General features: G+C 45.7%; 1 pseudogene; it reads right to left on the bottom strand.

Annotated features, from left to right (window-relative positions):
* Positions 1–5,399: 5,399 nt before the first annotated feature.
* Positions 5,400–5,883, bottom strand: LOC147431318 (uncharacterized; annotated as a pseudogene).
* Between the last annotated feature and the right edge of the window lie 2,441 nt (positions 5,884–8,324).

Below are 8,324 nucleotides of genomic sequence, written 5' to 3' on the forward strand. Positions count from 1 at the left end.
TTGCCATCAAGAAGGGTCATTTGATATTAAGCTTGATTGTACCTGGTAAGTTCAAGGCAAAAAACATGGATGTTTATCTAGCTCCACTAGTTGACGAGCTCCAAGAGTTATGGCATGGGATCGACATAGCAGATGCGGTTGAACCAGTAGGACAACAACATGCAAGGATCCATGGACTTCTTATGTGGACTATGCATGATTGGCCAGGATACGGAGAAGCTTCTGGTAATGGTTCTTGATTTACAAAATTCTCGCTATTCGCAAGCACTTTGCCTTGGCCTGATTCATGCTTTAATATATGCAGGGCTAACAACTTCGGGATACAATGCATGTCCAATTTGCGGGCAGTCTTTGGATGTGCGCTATTCCACCTCTCTTCGAAAGACAATTTATCAAGGCCACCACCGTTATCTTCTAGATGGCCATCACTTGCGCGAAGGTCAGCTTGGTCGCATCGAATGTCGTCCTATGCATGTACAAGAGTGGCGTCGCCGATGGGAGCAACATGAGGAGCAACCTGTTCTAGGAATGAAACGTTTGTCCATTCTCCATACGTTGCCGTACTGGGGTGATCTACTAATTAACCATTTGCTGGATCCAATGCATATATTCAAGAATGTGGGAGAGCTCCTCTGGAAGACAATCATGGGAATGAAAGACAATCGAGCTTTACGAGATGATTTGCAGTCAGCTGGAAAGATGCCAGAGCTGTGGCCTTTCACCAATGCAGCTAGCCAAACAAAACTTCCAAGAACGCCATGGGTATTGCTAAAAAACGAAGAGCGACAAGTTAAAAGGGTGGTTTCAGAGTTCAGGACGCCAACAGGATATATGCGATGTCTCAAGATAGCATTCACCCGTGACGATCAATTGTCAGGACTGAAATCGCACAACTGGCATAAGTTCTTGTAATTCATTCTTCCAATTGCGATCAAGGGGTGTTTAACGGAGGAAGTGCGGACCTGCATATACAAGATTTCAGAGCTAGTGCGGTAGATCTCTTCCAAGGAGATACAGGAGAAATCTATTGCAGTCGCAAGGGCTAACTCCATTGAGGCAGTTTGCATAATTGAGAAGTATCTACCCACGAGCTGCCTAACTATCCAAATGCACTTGCTCGTCCATGTAGTAGATGAGGTTGCAGTGGCAGGTACAGTCCACAGCCGTTGGATGTTCTTTCTAGAGCGGTTCATGAAAACACTTAAGGGTTTTGTTCGCCAAAAAGTGCGTCCAGAGGGGAGCATGGCAGAAGGATGGCTGGTGCAAGAGTCTCTTGTATTGACGATCGAATTTCTATCCGTTTCTGACCCAGAAATGCCTCGGCTGTGGAGCGATGAGGAGGATGCAAGACTGGTAGCAGAGGAGCCGCAAGGGCAAGGGGTGCCGAAGAAAATGAGCGACGCCATGCGAGAAAAGATCATGAAGTTCTATATACTAAATTCAGCGCCGATGCAAAAATGGCTTGAAAGGTACGAAGAAGAGAAAGAGAGACGCAATAGGGAGCGACAGGATTTCAGGCAAAGCCGAACGACTAGAGGTTTACCCTTGCCAGACTATCTCGCTCCTCTACCTGAATTCCCTACAATGGCATGGTTGGACAAGACAGTGAGAGCAACTCGACAGATCAGAGAACCCATATCTCTAGAAGAGGAAGAGCTGGCTATTGGATGTGATTGAAAGTATCATACATACATGGCACTGTGGTCGCATGGAAAGCATTTCAGAACACAACAAATTGATAGTAGAAGAAACACGTTTGACAGCGGGGAATGGTTAGTTTCATGCAAAAGAGCAGGGCTAGTGCCAGAGACACGAATGAGAGCACTAGCAACCTAGATTACTGTGGTCTGGTGTCAGATATCCTGAAAGTAAGCTTCAGGGAGTTTGAGATGTTTTTGTTGGATTTGAAGTGGTTCGAGGTGATTACTTCTGGTTGCAATGTAACGGTACGCAGAGATGGAAACAAACTTGTGCAAATAGATTCTACAAAGGTTTGGACAGATGCGAGCGAAACATTTGCTCTCCCCGAACATTGCGAGCAAGTGGTCTTTGTACCGGACCCTTGAGAACGACACTGGTGGTTTTTGGTTCAGGTTGCTCCAAGAAATAAACAAGTATTTGAAGGGCAAGATCTCCTGGAGGAAAGTCAGTCAGCTGACGTCCATACTACTGTGACATTAGATGAGATGGACGAAGGTATGGCAGAGGAAGCTGACAGATATACGAGGGATGACGCAGACGAGCCAGAATTGACACTTGTAGATGAAGATACAATGGATGAAGACAATCTGCCAGAACGAGTTGGGGCAGAGTTATGTTTGCAATTAGAGATAGACGATGAAACGGTGCAAGATCTTATCGATGATGCCTCACTCGTCGAGGCCTAGGCCCGTAAGTGTTTGTGTGAAGATGTTGATTTAAAATTAAGCTTAAAGTTAATTTAAACAACTGTGTTCTGACGCTTTATTTTACTTTCTTTGTGCACGACTTTAGTATGGCAGACCAGTTTCCAGAGCCCGCTTCTATGAGTGCAGATGCATTCATGGGATTCGTTACACGGATGACGCCTGCTTAGATGGCAAAGGCTTCTCATTACTGGGTAGCCAGAGGCACGGGTACTACGCCTCCGGGCTTCACACCCGAGGGTCCGACGCCTAGGGGGGGGACACCTGGGGGGGGGGGGGGAGACGCCTATGGGTACGACGCCTGCTTCTCCCATCACGACCGCTTCGACACCTAGGGGTGGGGCAGAGGCGGGTACGTCCTCATCTCCGCAGCACAGGCGCACTCGCCGATCTCGGCGATCGTCAGGTGGAGGTGGTGGTTGCTGTGGAGGAGGGTCCACAGATGCTTCGACCCCTCCTCGTTCACGACCCCCATCCTACCCAGGCACACCTCTCGACACACCTCTTGGCACACCTCAGACACCTTGGGGGGCACACGATCCTAGTGCCTCTAAGCTCTATACTGTACGGTCAGATGGTTCTGTTGACATGGATAGAGTCGGGACTGAGATGAGACAGCGGATTCGCTAGCTCGCGGAGCTGCAGATTTCAACCAACATTCTGATGTCTTGGGATCAACAAGAAAAGGACAAAGTCACTTACATAGTGGAGACCATCCTAAGAGAGTACCAGCCTGCTCCGGGTTCTGACGTTGTTTCGAGGAGGTGGATCAAGGGTGTTGCACGGGACACCGTGAAACATCGACGAGATGCAGCTCGCAAGGCTTTCAGGACTGGCTCGTCGAAGCCTTCGGGCATCCCACACGAGACATGGCTGCAGATTAGGGAGGATGAGCGGACATCGGCCACGTGGTTCAGACAGTAGCGTGAGGCCGCGCAGATACGACAGATGACCAGGGGGACATCTCATCTTGGCAGCGGAGGCTTCAATACCTTTTGCTCTGAGTTTGTGAGTTTCTAATCCAATCTTAACTATGGCGTTTTTTAAAACGCGATGAATCATGTATTCTTATTACTTTGATTTTTGTATAAACGCAGAATCTTGCGATGCATCGAGCCCCAACACATCATGAGAAGTCAGATGGATATCGTAGAGGTATCTATGAAGTATTGAATGATCTTGATGCTTCAGGAGAGCCTGTAGACTGGGCGGCCTTACAGTCTCGCTGATCGCTTGAGGTGAGACGTTAATATGTGTGAGTTGATTTAATTAAGTAAGTATATGTGAAGTAATATCAATACTAATTTTGTGAGTTGTCCTATGTGCAGGTTGTGACGCCTAGTCATCAGTTGACCGGATTTCATATATATGCTTTGTGAGACACAGACACGCTTCTGTGTCTCCTTTTGTATAGACATATATATATGGTTATGATTATTGTTCAGACAGTTATTGTTTTTCTTATGGTTATGGTAATTGTCATTGTCATTGTATAGACATGGTTATTTCTCCTATTCTTGTATAGACATAGTTATGGTTCAGGTTTTGTTTATGGTTATGTTTAACTTTCTGGTTATGCTTATGGTTATTGTTAATTTTGTTTCTGGTTATGATCAAAGTGGTTATAATGGTCGGTTATGGTTTTAAGTTATGGTTATGGTTCGTTATGGTCATTGGCCTTAAATCTCATGTGAGATCCTACATGGATAGCATGTAGGAGGAGTATACATGATATATTTTTTTGTGAAAAGTTTATGTAAAAACGAAGGAAACTCTGCCGAAATTTCTGCGGGAGCATGGTTGATTTTGGTGCTGCTCGCTTTCTTGGGCAGAGGGCAGAAAGTTTGGCTGTGGTGGCTGTGTCCATCTTTTCACTGGGCACAGGCCAGGCTACATGTCCTCTGCCCAAGATTTTTTTTTTCTGTTATGGTCGTCGATATATGCGTCTATATATCCGTCCATATCTGCGTCTATAACTGCGTCCATATCTGCGTTGCTATCTGCATCTATAACTGCGTCCATATCTGCATCGCAAATAAAGCCTTTACACGCAGATATCGACGCAAATAGCGACAATTTCACAGGGACGTAGATATCGACGCGGGGCATCGATATCGCGTCGATGACACCTTTTTTTGTTGTAGTGTTATGAGAAGATACCAAAGATGAAGTTGCATTATTATAGTATCAATCTAATGGATTTCCTCCTTCTTCCCTTCCCTTCAACAGGTTGTTTTGATTTTTCAAATGGCTCAAGGCTAAAGCCTTTTCCCAAACACTAGGCCGCCTCGAAGAGCAAAGTAATATAAACCGTACCCACTTTAGTTGACATACAAATATTCCACCATGCCTTATTGGATCAAATGTGAAGACCTTGTATTCTAAACACCCTCGACAGAGCACAACTCTCTCTCTCTCTCTCTCTCTCTCTCTCTCTCTCTCTCTCTCTCTCTCTCTCTCTCTCTCTCTCTCTCTCTCGGCGCTCGCCTCTCTTCCTATGTTGTAGCACCACAGAGCAGACAGGGACAAGAGGTTTCCGCAAGCAGCCTTGCTGCATTACTGATGGGAGGATTTTTCGCCAACCACACATGAATGAGGGTCGCCAGCCAAGGTAGAAGAAGACGCTACCTCGTGGGGGGATTGCATGGCAGTGAGGGCATGGTCAGAGAGCAACATAGGATAGGCTTGGTGAAGGAGTAATCTTCATACTATGGAAATTTTAAAGACCTAATCATAGGAAGTATAGTATTGAGGGGTGAGGAAGAGGCTCATGCTCGTGAGGCCCACACCCAAGTTGACTCTCTCTCTCTCTCTCTCTCTCCCCCCCCCCCCGCAAGACATGTCTCATACATCTGCCTTACATTGCTATTCAAATCATCCGAGAAATGAAAACCCCGTAAGAATGACAACTTTGATCTCTGCTTGTGAAATTTCTAAACAAGTTACAAAGGGATCATTGAGAAACCATATACAAGTTCAGAAATGCACCTAAGTTTAGCTATACCTTGATGATGAGCGAGGCCTATGGCCACCCTCAAATGCCTTAAAGAGAGGTTTGGGTGGGAGATTTGGCTTGTTAGGATCTGGCTTCTTAAGCGAGAGCACCTCTCGACTAGAGCTCTCACGAGTCACAACACACACTATAACCTCTTGTCCAGGCTGGAATAGCTGATGCAGTTTCTCCAAGCCACCCAAGAAGCCCAAGTCTTGGGCCCGCAAAAATGCCTCGCGTCCACTGGGCATGGTGACCCAATATCCCTCACGCATCACTTTTTGAATGGTTGCTTGGAATGTGTTTGGGTCTTTTGGTTTGATCGAGCATCTTCTCAGGATCCATGTCCACCTCAACGTCATCATAGTAGCTACTATTGTTGGTAGCAATATATATTATCGTCCCTCGAGTCACATGAAATTTTGAGATCACTGACGGTGATGTTCTTGTCTGACTCATCCAAGCCGATCCACATTGGGTTTTCATCTACACATGAGTAGCAATAGCAATAGCTATTCTGGGGTCACATGAAATGTTGCTTGAGCGACTAGTTACAAATATGATGAAGTCTACCGTCTCTTGTGCAACAATAGATGAATAATCTCCTCTTGACCACCTTCGCCAATGGCGTGCTTGTTTTTGTTGCAGTACAAGCAGTAACGACTTCAGACCAAGCTCCTGGCTATGGCGGAAGCCTGGACATCATGCAAAGAATCACTTACGAGTCCATCGCCGCATGCCTTCTGTAAGCTGTCGATGAAAATCAAGCGGATGATGCTGCACGCGCTTGTGTGTGCGCACGAGTCACGATCATCCCTTCCCTCCCCATGGTCCCTCGAACCAAAGGACCCACTCGCAGAAACACTCTCTCTCAGCTCGGCAAAGTCTTCTCCAGAACCGGCTCGTAGGAAAACCCCCTCTCTCTCTCTCTCTCTCTCTCTCTCTCTCTCTCTCCACTGAGGGTGGCACGGCCTGCAGCACTCACCTGAGAGTGGCACAGTGTTGAGGGAGGCGGAGCGTTGAGGGAGGCTCAGGGAAGGTTAGGGTTGAGAGTGCATGCCTCTGTCTGTCTCATCACTAAAGCTCATCCTTACCCGCATGAACCTACCCGGCCCTGGTTTGCTCCTGCAACCAGTCCGTGCCGGCACGGACCGGTTGCAGTAACAAACCAGGGCCGGGTAGGTTCATGTGGTTAAGGTCCTTTTTTTTATAAAAAAACTTCAAGTGGGGGAGAGAGGAGAGAGAGAGAGAGAGAGAGAGAGAGAGAGAGAGAGAGAGAGAGAGAGAGAGAGAGAGAGAGAGAGAGAGAGAGAGAGAGAGAGAGAGAGAGAGAGAGAGAGAGAGAGACAGAGACAGATGGTTCTGTGGTTTAATTGAGCGGTAAGCCTCCATTTTGGTGAGAGATGAGCAGCTAGGAGAAAGAGAGCCCCTTCTGTTCACCTCTACCTGCTCCTCCACTGTCCTTCCCGTCCGGCTCGTCCTCCACTGCAATCCGACATTCGCGCTTATGAGCATTTTGATGTCCGCCCAACGCCTGCAAACTGCCGAACTCTCACCCACAAAATTGCCTTACCCAAGAGCTCTTTGACTGCTAGAAGCCCCTCTATCGAGCTTGCCTGTGGCACCCCACGCTCCTTGGCTCCCTAGTATGCAGTTGCAACCATTCCGCGCCGGCGCGGACTGGTTGCAGTAGCAAACTAGTGCAGGTAGGGTCATTTACAAAAGAGGAAAATTACCCCCGATATTTTGTCCTAAATTCCCAAAATGCCCTATAGATGTTCCAAAATTCCCAAAATACGCGGAGTTTTGAGATTAAATTTCTCCAAAGATTAAAAAAAAAAGCTTTTCATAAGAAGACTGATTGTCTATCAATACAAGATGCTAAAACTAGAATTTGAGTTGGTTATGTAAGCTTTGGAGACGAATTGCTTCATTATTTTTGAACATAATTGCCCTTTTTGTGAGGTAATTTGTAACAAAGTACATGCTAAGCACTCAAAGTAGATCTCAATTGTCAAAAAGGAATAAAGATTAAAAAATCTTGAAGAATCCAACCAAAATAGATACAAGGGTATTTTGGGAATTTCTAAAATTTGAGGGATATTTTGGAAATTTCCACAAATTAGAGGGGTACTTTGGTAATTTTCCCTTGAAAAAAATAGCATTTGTCAAAATGAGTTGGATTCCAAGCTTTTGTGAATGACTTATTTTTTGTTGTCGCTTGTCTCACTCGCACCTACAATTTATGCGTTTTGCCCATTTGTTGCTTTCTGCCCATAGAATCACGCCCACAAAATCCCGCTTTTGCTAAATATTAGACTCTCAAGAATGTGGGATCCTTGAGAGCCTGCCATGTAGCCGTAGGGACAACATGCTTAGTAGATTAACCAGTCAGCAGTTCGTTCCACCAAACGTGTTTGAACATATATAGGCTACAAATGAGCACGAACTCTGTTCAACACAGCTCGGGATCCGAACTAGGGCGGGCTACAAATGAGCACGAACTCTGTTTAACATAAGTCAGGATTCGAACCAACACTCTCAATTCATTCCAGCATGGTATACCCCATAGTGCAAATGACATTCGCTTACAGTCCGATATTTATCCTAAGTAACAGACAACAACTCTGTAATAGATTGGAGGGACTTTGGATTGTAACCATAGACGTTGGCATGTAGAAGAAACAATTCTATTGTACCTCTGTTTTTGTGATGATTTCTCTTGTTTACCTATTGCTGCAAAAGATCTTGTAGGCTTTGGAAGTTGTAAATCACCATTCTATGAGCTAGGACTAAAAGATTCTTTCAATCTTGCCTGGATATCCTAGGATTAGATGATTCTCTAGTTGTGACATGGCCTTGGGTGTTTTTAATAGTGAGAGCACTCACAATATAGAAGCTTTTAAGGAATTGTTGCTTCATGACTT

This window comes from Adiantum capillus-veneris, chromosome 21, assembly GCF_014529385.1.
Source record: "Adiantum capillus-veneris isolate H3 chromosome 21, ASM1452938v2, whole genome shotgun sequence".
Classification (NCBI taxonomy): domain Eukaryota; kingdom Viridiplantae; phylum Streptophyta; class Polypodiopsida; order Polypodiales; family Pteridaceae; genus Adiantum; species Adiantum capillus-veneris.